The sequence below is a fragment of the Rosa chinensis genome, chromosome 5, assembly GCF_002994745.2.
Source record: "Rosa chinensis cultivar Old Blush chromosome 5, RchiOBHm-V2, whole genome shotgun sequence".
Taxonomy (NCBI): domain Eukaryota; kingdom Viridiplantae; phylum Streptophyta; class Magnoliopsida; order Rosales; family Rosaceae; genus Rosa; species Rosa chinensis.
The window spans coordinates 75125818-75137636 of NC_037092.1; the positions used below are offsets into that span (position 1 = coordinate 75125818).

At 37.9% G+C, this 11819-nt stretch overlaps 1 pseudogene; it reads right to left on the bottom strand.

Annotated features, from left to right (window-relative positions):
• Positions 1 to 1574: 1574 nt before the first annotated feature.
• LOC112164063 lies at positions 1575 to 8798 on the bottom strand (annotated as a pseudogene).
• Positions 8799 to 11819: the final 3021 nt, after the last annotated feature.

The window sequence follows — 11819 nt, forward strand, 5'->3', positions numbered from 1 at the left end:
CATCTTTCTGTGCCTATATAAGTAACCAATAATGGCATAAAGCTACACACTCCCAATCTAAACCCAACAAACCTATACAGATTGATCGTCCCCAATTTGAGGTGGAAAATTAAATCATTTTCAGCATAGATGAGCACAAGTATGATACATTAGAACAAGCAGCAATATGTATCCAGGTTCAAGAAATTTGAAGAGAGATGGGGTTAAGGGCTACCTGGCAAGACGTACTATAGATTTCTGACTTAATCAACCCCTCAAACAAACTCATTAAAAAAAAAGAAAAGAAAAGAAAAAATCACCCTAGTACATTTATACACACATTTAGATATATAATTGAAGTACAGAAGCAAGAAATCAAACAGATTCAGATTTTCTGTTGTGGCTTAGCTTTCCCAAACACTTGCAACTACCTCCCTATTCCTTAGAGAGGCGAAATGTTTTCCTACGCTTTATAGGAAGCAATATCATCTTTTGAAGTAATGTTACTTACAACTACCTCCCTATTCCTTAGAAAGGCGAAATGTTTTCCACCGCTTAATAGGAAGCAAAATCATCTTTTGACTAAATAATAACGGCTTTATGCAACAAACACTCCGATTCCAAAAACTTTGAGATTGCACTTTCCCATCAAGAGGAAACTTCACTTTTCTATGTCAATGAGCAAAATATATGATAAATTAAAAGCAGTACCAATTAACTTCAACAGTTTAAATAAATCAGAAGGGAAGAGGGTACAACCAACACAGCTCCCCACAGATACAACTTGAAACATAGAAACTCAAATGCATTGTCATTATCATTAACAACCAACCTCGGAACAAAGCCAATAATCATAAGAAAGCGCAACATATAAGAAAGCGCAAAATTGTTGAGAACCCTAACCTCCATTTCCAGCACAGATCATTGCTCAACAAGCTCTCTTTGAGCCCACCCAGATCCCTCATGACTCAACCTCACATCACCATCCATGATCACCGCCATGTGCCCTGCAAACAAGGCTGTGCAAATCAAGTAAGGTAAAGCCTGATGGATTAGAAAACTCCACCACTTTCCTTTTGTCTTACCAGTTGAATGAGGATAACAGATAATGCGCTAAATATACTTACTGCCCCTGCAGTTAAATATGCCATCTTCTTCTTGCCTAGATAAAACTTACAGGCACACTTTGTCAACAAGATATGCAGAAATATAAAAATACAGAGGTACAGAGCAGGAGCGATGCATTCTAAGTGAAAGTCGGCACAAGTTTACTTATGTGAACTATTTACCAAAGTCAACAAAAAATGCAAAATATACATTCTTCAGACTGCAAAAGGAATGAAAAATATATATCCTACAATTCTAAAGATTAAATGACTACTGCTTCATCAACTTTGTCTTTGCTATCCTGCTGAGCTCAATATCTCAATAAAACAATGAAAGGCAATCAATCAACTTACGTCCACAGACCGCTAATCTGCTATTCATACCTCATAATTCGTATTGAAAATTGCACCATTTAAACTAGCAGCTTTTAAAAATGAGAAAAAAAAAAATGGCAGCTTTTCATTTCAGTCATATTCATAGAATCATAGGTAACAGATATAGCTAGTATATTTTAATATAAACGGAACTTCCAATTTATATAAAATAAGATATGACAATACTAAAATGCTGAAATTTGGATCACAGATAGGAAATGACATTGTGTTACACACACACACACACATCTAAGGTCGCCAAAGGTACGTCAGTCTCAAATCAACTTTATAATGATTTGTTTAACAATGGCAACAAAGCTGGATCTACTATATCCTTGGACAATAAACCAACTATCAATTCCATAGTTGATGCATCTGCAGAGAAACCCGACTCTACCATTTCTTGAATAAGTCTCATAGCCCTTGATGCATCATTGTTATTCAACAACCCTCGGATAATGATGTTATAGGTCCAACCATCTGGAGAGCAGCCTTTCTCTCCCATTTCTCTCAGCAACTTATCTGCTTCATTTAATAAGCCCGCTTTACAAAATCCATGAATCATTATAGTGTACGTCCTCACATTAGGTTGTACTCCTTTCAATAACAAACCATAGAAGACCTCAATGGCGGAATCCATTTTCCCAGCTTTGCACAAACCTTCAATAATAATACTGTAAATTACAATATTCAGTTCCAGCTTCTTGTCCTTCATCTCTCTAAGCAATTCTATTGCCTTAGAAAGTTGCTGGTTGCTACATAGGGCATTAAGTAAAACAGCATAAGTTTGAATATTTGGATGTTGGCCACAACCTTGCATCTGAGACAACAGCTTTTCTGCTTTTTGTATTCGCCCCACTATGCAAAAACCATCAACAAGAGTGGTATAAGTAACAGTATCAGGAACAAGTTTCATACGACGCATTTCCTTGAAAATCTTGTAAGCCTTATCAATCTTTTTACCCTTGCAATATCCGTTTATCAATATGTTACAACTACAAACATTAATCATCGATCCCTTGCTAACCATTAGATCAAAGACATTTTTGGCCTCGTCCATTTCTCCTCGCAAACAGTAACCATCCATAAGGGAACTGTATGTAATTGTGTCAGGTTCGATTCCTCTTTGAATCATCATCTCAACCACAGTTTTGGCTTCCACGACCATCCCCTCCTTACAAAGTGCATCAACCAAGACATTGAAGGTGACTACATCGGGAAAGATATTTTTACTCACCATTTCATTCAACAACCTTGTAGCTTCTTTCCACTGACCTATGTTGCAGACTCCTTGAATCAAAGAGTTGTAAGTAACAACGTCTGGAGCAATACCTCTACCAATCATTTCAGTGAAGAGGTTCAATGCTTCATCAACTAGTGTATCCTTACAGTGACTGTCGATGACGGTGTTATAGGAAACTATGTCAGGCTTGCATCCTCTTTCTTCCATCTTCCCAAGTAATTGAGTAGCTGCCCTGTTGTTTCCAATCATGCAAAAGCCCTTTATTAATGTGCTGAAAGTAAACACATCCGGCTGACAATGACCTCCCCCACCATTTTGCTGAAAAGTCTTGCTGCCTCAGGCACTCTATTTTGGAGAACAAAGCCGTTGATCAGAGTGTTGAAGGTTGCAACATTTGGTTGAAGGCCCGATTTGAAGAATTGGCCCAAGACAGACAAACTAAACCCCATTTGATCCAAATGGCAGTAGCAATTGATGACAATGGTTAGAGTATAAGTATCAGAAGCAATTCCGAGGAGACCCATTTGTCTAATCAAAGAGAGGACTGCTGAATAGTGTTTGAGTTTAGCACGTTGGCCCAAGAGTTGATTGAAGCGGACAACACAAGGCAGAGGACGCCTTTGAAGCATTTCATCGAACACCTTCAGGGCATGCTCAACATTACTCACTCTGGGATGGGTTTCTCTAGATTTGGTTGGCTTTGAGGATTTAAAATGAAGCAAAGCAACAAGAGGAGGAGTAGAGTACTGAAGATATGTCATACCTCTTGTGGTGCTGCAATAAGAGTACGAAAAAGGCGTGGGGCTAGGCCTGGCATTTAAACCCGTAACCCGCAAACCCGCACTATACCCGCACGCAAAAAACCCGCAAATTAATGGGTTTTGCGGGCTAAACCCGTTGGAACCCGTTAACTCAAAATCCTTCCCAAAAATCCATTACCCATACGGGTTTTTTTTTTTTTTTTTTTTTTTTCAACCAGGGCATTTTTATAATTTTTCTTATTCCCCATGAGGATCCAACAGTTGGATCTTCATATAATTGTGAAAAGAAGATTCAAAAGGAGATCCGTGAGGATTCGACCGTTGGATCGTCGTATAATTTTGTGAGGATGATTCTAAAGGCGATCTGGGACGATCCAACCGTTGGATCTTAGTATAATTGTGCAAAGATGATTCAAAAGGAGATCTGTGAGGATCTGACCGTTGGATCGTAATATAATTTTGTGAGGATGATTCTAAGGGCGATCCGGGAAGATCCAACCGTTGGATCTTCGTATAATTTTGAGAGGATGAACCTAAGGGCTATCCGTGAGGATCTGACCTTTGGATCATCATATAAATCGGTAAAGATGATCATCTAGGTGATCCGTGAGGATCTGACCGTTGGATCATGCTATAATTTTGAGAGGATGAAACTAAGGGTGATCCGTGAAGATCTGACCGTTGGATCATCGTATAAATCGGTAAAGATGATCCTCTAGGTGATCTGACTGTTGGATCTTCGTATAATTTTGAAAGGATGAACCTAAGGGCGATCCGTGAGGATCCGACCGTTGGATCATCGTATAAATCGATAAAGGTGATCCTCTAGGTGATCTGACCGTTGGATCTTCGTATAATTTTGAGATGATGAACCTAAGGGCGATCCGTGAGGATCTGACCGTTAAATCATCGTATAAATCGGTAAAGATGATCCTCTAGGTGATTTGACCATTGGATCATCATATAATTTTGAGAGGATGAACCTAAGGGCGATCCGTGAGGATCCGACCGTTGGATCATCGTATAAATCGGTAAAGATGATCCTCTAGGTGATCTGTGAGGGTCCGACCGTTGGATCGTCGTATAATTGTGATTTGTGAATTATTTTTTGTCAAAAAAGAAAAGGAAAAAAAATCTAAAAAGATAGAAAATAAAAAATTTCAAAATAGAAAACCAAAAAAGTTCTTATAGAGAAAATGGCAAATGAGAGGTTATATACATAAGTCTTAATTGGTTTTAGTTGCTTTGATAAAAAGTTAAAAAAAAAAAAATGTTTACGGGTTCCAACGGAAAACCCGCAAACCCGCCGGGTTTGGCCCGCAAAACCCGTTAAGCTAACGGGTTCTTACCGGGTCGGCCCGTTAAGAACCCGACCCGTTAAGAACCCGCACCATACCCGCACTATACCTGCACGTTGCCAGGCCTACGTGGGGCGCATCATCATCTTCAGCATATCTCTGAGAGTCTCAGATTCAGCAGGCGGTTCCCTCTATAAAATTTTGTCGTTGTTAATTCGACAAAAAAGTTGCTGGCTTTGAGCTTTGTTCCTCTGAGGTATGAATATTTCTTGGAAAAATTGCTTTTCGTCCCCGTATTTTAACTTTTTTGCCTCAATGCCAACTTTGTCCTTTTTTAAATTTTGTAATTTTAGAGAATCTCCCATTGTAACGGTCATTTTTCTTAAAAATTAAATTTAACTAGGCAATTTTTTTACTTCTATTCCAGCAGTGCAAGTTATTTATAAGTTGTTATTAAATTGAGAGGAAAAAAAAAAGTGAAATCAAATCGATGCATCCGCAAACTCAGCTTTCCAAAACCAACTCAAGAGCTCAGACAAAGTAAAATTTAGTTGCTACATTTTGAACTTTTAAAGTATGAACTGAAGGATTACCACTACTTCAATTTGAGTAGTGGTTGTCCAAACCAAGTTAACTACAATAGGAAACAGTTTATCACACCCAGAAATTATAGTAATAACATTCACAATACATCCCAGGTAAAGGAGCTTAGTTTTCAAGTTATTCTTGTTGTACCAAGAAAGTTCTGTTTCAACAATGGCAACAAAGTGTCACTATCCTTAGACTTCTAGATTAGATTTCCAAACTAGTGCTAAGGATTCCGTCATGTTATGGCAGATTCTGAAACACCCATGTCATTGTGTTTCGCTGATCATCAAGTTGGTGCACCTTCATCAGTGCATCCCATCCCTTGCTTGCCTACTACTCAACACCATCAAAGATGACCGCCCCTCGCTCCCTCTGTGACATGCATGCTTCTACTATCTACATACCTCTTTTGCTGCTACTGCTGCAACGAGAATAAGAAGAAGAAGACCCGAACTGAATTGCGCATCATCATCATCTTAATTTGCTAGAGAAAGGTTTCCCGATTCAATGATAGAATCTGTTGCTTGCTTTTGAGTCGGAAATATTATTTCAGTTTTGATGTCGTTTATCATTGAACTATTCTTCTTATTATTATTTTCTATTAATTAAAAAAACAGTAAAAATTTTAGGAGATAATTTAAAAAAAAAGTATAAATTAATCTGCTCCACCATAATGCATCCACTGAAACTGGTGTAGCTTTTCATTGTTGCGCTTTCTTTCACTAAACTGACTGCGTAAGACCTAGACAAGCAGATCAACTAAATGACTGCTCAGGTAATCTCATACACGGGGGTCTGCATAAGATGCTCCAAAATAAAGACACAATCAGTTATCATGCTCTGGATAATACATGACATAGCAATCTTCTGAAGAACTAAACAGGGGGCCTAAGCAAGTAAGGGTTAGCTTAAAATGTTCAAATTAAGATCAGATCTTATTGAATAAAGAATTTTGTGATGTTAATTACAAAATATTGTAAAGATTATAAGTATTGGCACCTCCTTTACCCTGAAACAAAAATCACACTAGTTTGTTTAATTGTAAAGCAACTATTCCGTTCAGGGTATCAGAATTATACCACATCTGGACCAGAAAGAGAGAATAATTACACTGCTGATTTGTGTTTCTCTACCCAAATGAATGTGAAATAGTGCTCCTGATATACTTCTTGACTCTGTAGTAAAATATGCAAGTTTTGTGCTATCTGCAAGGTGAATTGCCAAGCTAGAGTAAACTTAATACAAACCTTTGTTGCAAAAGCAGCTGCAATCACAACTAGTTAGATGAGACGAAGATATGAAGAAATAATAGACATAGAATGCATCATCGAGTTTACCAGGCCTTGTAATAGACACTTCCTTAATAGCCTCTGCAGGTAACCTATGTAGAATTCTAGGAATTAATTTCACACAACTTGTAATAGATATTTACTTATTAGCCTCAAATGTAAGACAGTTCTTCAAATGGTAGTACTGCTAAGTTTGTTCTTCAAATGGTAGTACTGCTAAGTTTATCTGGCTAGATATGAGTAAATTACTAATGCATCTGCCAAGCTGGGTAGCTAGGGACATGACTACGTAAAATGCAAGAAGTCAGGATCACATACAAAATGACATTGTATTTTCAATTGATGGATTAATAAATAAAATATATAACACATCCAAAGTTAAGGTTCAAGGGTCATCAACTCATAACACTATTGCTCTACAGAAATTGCACCATATGACTAGCAGCTTATCAATTTAGCTAGAATTAGTCAATAGCAATAAGAGTTCCAAGTTATAATTTATCATGAATCTTTCAACAAGAGCAACAAAGCCGGATCTACTATATCCTTGGACAATAAATCAACTATCAATTCCATACTTGATGCATCTGCAGAGAAACCACACTCCACCATTTCTTGAATAAGTCCCATAGCCCATGATGTTTCATTGTTTTTTAACAACCCTCGGATGATGATGTTATAGGTCCAACCATCTGGAGAGCAGCCTTTGTCTCCCATTTCTCTCAGCAACTTTTCTGCTTCAGTTAATAAGCCCCCTTTACAAAATCCATGAATCATTATATTGTATGTCTTCACATTAGGCTGTATTCCTCTTGAAGACAAACCAGAGAAGACATCTATTGCAGAGTCCATTTTCCCAGCTTTGCACAAACCTTCAATGATAATATTGTAAACTACAATATTTAGTTCCAACTTCTTGCCTTCCATCTCTCTAAGTAATTCAATTGCCGTAGAAAGTTGTTGGTTATTACACAGGCCATCAAGTATAACAGCATAAGTTTGAACACCTGGAAGTTGACCACAACCTTGCATCTCAGAGAACAACTTTTCTGCTTCTTGTAGTCTCCCTGCTTTACAAAAACCATCAACAAGAGTGTTGTAAGTAATGGTATCGGGAACAAGTCCCCTAAGAGGCATATCCTTGAAAATCTTGTAAGCCTGATCGATTTTTTTAACCCTTACAATATCCGTTAATCAATATGGTACAACTCTGAACATTAACCATGGAGCCTTTGCTAACCATCAGATCGAAGACTTTTTTGGCCTCGTCCATTTCTCCTAGCAAACAGTGACCGTCCATAAGCGAATTGTATGTAACCGAATTAGGTTGAATATCTCTTTGAATCATCATCTGAATGACACTTTTGGCTTCCACAACCATCCCCTCCTTACAGAATGTATCAACCAGGACATTGAAGGTGGGGAGATCCGGAGATATACCTTTACTCAACATTTCATCCAGCAGCCTTGTAGCTTCTTTCCACTCGCCTAGTTTGCAGACTGCTTGAATTAAAGAGGTGTAAGTAACAACGTCTGGAGCAATACCTCTGGTAATCATTTCTGTGAAGAGGTTCAATGCTTGATCAACTAGTGTATCCTTACAATGACTGTCGATAATGGTGTTAAAGGTAAATATGTCAGGCTTGCATCCTCTCTCTTCCATCTTCCCAAGTAAATGAATAGCCGCAGTGTTGTTTCCCATCACGCAAAAGCCTTTTATTAGTGTGTTGAAAGTAAACACATCCGGCTGACAATGACCTCCCTCCACCAATTTGCTGAAAAGTAGTACAGCCTCAGCCACTCTATTTTGGAGAACAAAGCCGTTGATCAGAGTGTTGAAGGTGGTGACATTTGGTTGACGACCCAATTTGAAGAATTGTGCCAAGACAGATAAGCTAGACGGCTAAACCCCATATGATTCAAATGGCAATAGCAATTGATGATAATGCTGAGAGTATAGTCATCAGGCGCAATTCGACACAGAAGCATTTGTCTATTCAAAGAGATTACTGCATAATAGTGTTCCAATTTGACAAGTTGACTCAATATCTGAGTGAAACGGACAACCGAAGGCAGAGGACGCCTTTGAAGCATTTCATCGAACACCTTCAAGGCATAGTCAAGGTAATTGATTTTGGGGTTTGAGGTCCCGGGCTCTCTAGTTGTCTGAAGAAGAAAGGCATTGATTAGAGTGGGCGAAGGTGGTGACATCCGGTTGAAGGCCGAGTTTGAAGAAATGTGCCAAGACAGGTAAACTCAACGCAGCTTGTTTCAAATGACAGTAGCAATTTGTGATAATACTGAGAGTACAAGCATCATGACCCATTCCAATCGCACCCATTTGTTTAAACAGAGGAATGACTGCCCAATAATGTTTTAATTTGGCAATTTGAGCCAAGAATTGATTGAAGCAGACAACAGAAGGCAGAGGACGCATGTGAAGCATCTCATGGAACACCTTCAAGGTATGCTCAATATTACTCACCCTAGGCTTTGAGGCTCGCAGGGTTTCACTAGACTTGGTTGGGTTTGAGGGCTGAGAATGAACAAAGGCGGCCATGTAATTCTGGACTACAAAAGGGGACTTTTGCTCCTGCTGCAATGAGAATAAGAAGAAGAAGAGAAACCCCGAACTGATTTGCGCATCATCTTAATCAAGCATTTTTGATTCACAAATCGACAGTGCCTGGAAGCTCGAATAGATTTGCGAGGGAAAGCTTTGCCGATCCAACGGTACAATAATCTGTTGCACGCGCTTTGAGCCTTATTTAGTTCCGTTTTAATATATCCGTTTCCCACAAGTTCGTTTATCGTTGAACTCTTCTTTCTTTTTCATTTGGTAAGAAACGGTAGAAAAACCTCCCCGTGTGAGCGGGTTGAATTTTAAAAGAATTAATTACAACATAAAGATAAACAAGTTTAGAGATATATTAGGAGATGATTATGTAATTGTAATCTATCAATTTATTGATAAAAGAAGAAAAATTAGAAAATCATTGGAGATGAGAAAAAAAAAAGAAAATTTTTTATAAATAGTCACTCAACTATAACTCATTCAGTATTTTAGTCACTAATTTTAAGAATATCACTTTGAGTACTCACATTTATTGTCGTTCTTATACTTTTGCCACTACTACTAAATATTTATTTACGCACCATTAAAACTAAGAGTATTTTTGTCCAATTATCAAAGTCTCCTATCATTTTTTGTTTTGTTTTACCCAAACAGATCAAAGTTTAGTGACGATTTGTGATATTTTCCCCAAATAGCAAAAAAAAAAAAAAAAACTCATATTCTTTGTAGAAAAGAATTTAGAAACTTTGCAGTCCTCAATCCAAAAGTTGAAGTCTTTTTTCTCAGATATTTTCTCTTCGAATTTTTCAAATCTTTTTCAAAGACTCAATTGACAATGGAAAGAGGAAGCAAGGCCAGCCTGCTAGCAGCAAGAACAAGCCTACCATATGGGGAGAAGAAGAAGAAGAGTACAGCGCTTGATGAGACCAGGAAGACAACTTCTTAGAAGGACAGTTTGAAAGTGCCTACTGTTGGTACAAGCTCCAACTTAAAAGGGAAAGAAATTTCATTTTATGTTGGGTATGAGCCTCTATGAGTTTGAACGAGCTTTTAAGAGTCTTTTATGACGTTTCTAGTATCTTTTTTTTTTTACTTTGTCAAGGGGAACCTAAAGGCATCCTAGACCAGAGATAAACCCCTTCGGCGCATGTGAAATGCTCCAACTGTGCATTGCAGCACAATGTCTGACCACTTTGATAGCTTCGGGGTTCGAACCTAGATCAGAGAGCACACCCAACTAGGCAAGAACCACTAGACCACTTGTAGTGGTTGACGTTTCTAGTAGCTAGTTTGTACCACATTTTCGTGATTGGCAAGCTAATGCTAGTTGAATGATTTCCTTTCCATAGGAGGCAAAGTTGGTTCTATTCTTGTATAGACTCGCTTAATTGTGAGCATCACATAAATTTTTAATAGTTTACTTTGGTTTAGATAGGTAGTTCGGATTTTCTTATTGGATAGCTTATGTAAACTTTGTAGACTTTAACCTTTGGCTGTTGATCTAATGACATTCAACTTCTATTTATAAAAAAAAATATTAAAAAAAAAAACAAAAACAAAAACACACACTCATACAACAATATTTAAATCTTTCGGTTCGAATTTTTCAAATATTTTTGTAAAGGCTCAATTGACAATTCTGTCAAAACTTAAGCAAGAGGATACATCTGATGTTAACAATATTAACTTTTGGTTAGTTTGGTTAACAAAAGAAAATTGAATTGAATGATGAACGCTTCAACCCACACAATCCCACTGTCATCCTATCAAGATGGGACCTGGATACTCTTGTTAAGTGTTACATAATGTTATGAACATTTCTTATTCAGAGATTGTCATTCTGAGTTCGCCATGGTTTGGATGACTAGATCAAGGTAAAGAAACTCAGTACAATTAGTTTCCTCCTTGATGATGCTTGCACGGAGTTGATCACGGAAGGCGTCTTTTACTTTCTAAGAAAAAAATTACTAGAAAGATTTTTTTAATAATTACGTACACTCTCGAAAAATTGTTTTCCGAATTAATAAACACCATAAAGAATGCGTCAATCTGAAATATTTATAACCGTTCATACCACCTGCATAATACTCAAATAATACCACGCAAGAAAACAAGACTTATTTCAAAATAATCACTAGCGGGACCCACGGGAACCACCACGATGTGACCGGTCAAACTGGCCCAGCCCCGGCATGGACATATTCACAGAGGAGCATGCCTCTCCTACATCTGAATTGAATAGGACCCAACGTCCTCCAGCGCTTCTATAAAGCCAAAAATCTCCTACAACAGATAAGATCTCTGATCTAATTCTTCTCTCGACATTATCAACCATTACTGACTAAAGCGTCAAAGAGTTTTAGGCCGGCAAACCCGGTTTCTCTCTGACTTTTGTTGTGTTGGACAGATTGCGAGAAGAAAAGGAAAGGAGACAAGACAGATTCGTGATTCCAGACCCCGACAGTAGTTTTACTCGTCGTAAGCCCCGGAAACAATAACTGTTCTAAATTTTTTTTATAGCAATCGCCAATTTCAAACATCGCGGCTGATGCAATTAAGACATTCGATAGAACGTTAAAGTTAAGTTACACATGTAACTCTCGCC